Below are 802 nucleotides of genomic sequence, written 5' to 3'. Positions count from 1 at the left end.
GTCAGTGACCTACGAACTCACCAATCTCACTGGACTACCCAGGACAGAAGGAAAATTCTAGAGGTACCTGAGGCTTGTGCCCCAGTAGGACTATGGAGAGGAAGTCTGTTCTAACATCTCTAACCGGAGGCCTCTGGAGACCCTGTCCGACGCAGTTTGAGCTGAGTGATGCTGGAAGACACTGCCAATACGACCTAGCACCCCTACACCCTGGGCACTGAGGATGAAACCACGAGCAAGCCAGACTGTGCCTCGAGGACTGACATTCTCGAGAAGAGGGCAGGGAATGGAATCAATTCTGCAACAAGGACAAGTTGGAGGGGCTTCATTCCTAACAGATGTCCCTCCCTCAGCCTGAGAGGTCCGAGACAGCTTCTTCCTACAAAGGACATCCACATTGCCAATACGCTTCCTCACCTATAAATGCAATAACTTTTACTAGAGTCCTACAGGGTGACAGTTATAGGTAAAAAAGAAGATTGTGGGTTTTCCATGCGGGGGGTGGCATGAATCTGACATTTAATGCTTTATACATTGAAGAGCAGACTGCGAGTGGTATAGTCTCAGAGCCCGTGATTCAGGAGAAAGAAAATGCCGTATAAATCAAGAGACCTGAGTCTATTTGCCATCTACCCATCTTGGCTGAGTCCCTTAATGGCAGTGTCCTCATCTGTAAAATGCATGAAGCATTGCCTGCACTATGAATCTGGCTGGGCGGTAGCAAGGATCCCATAAGTTCATGTAGATTGGCGCACGTTCATGAACCAGAAGATGCCACCCATGCAAAGGGAGATTGCTCTTA

The sequence above is a fragment of the Mirounga leonina genome, unplaced genomic scaffold (genome assembly GCF_011800145.1).
Source record: "Mirounga leonina isolate KUSES-001 unplaced genomic scaffold, KU_Mleo_1.0 Mir_167, whole genome shotgun sequence".
Lineage (NCBI taxonomy): Eukaryota > Metazoa > Chordata > Mammalia > Carnivora > Phocidae > Mirounga > Mirounga leonina.
This window is presented reverse-complemented; position numbering follows the sequence as displayed.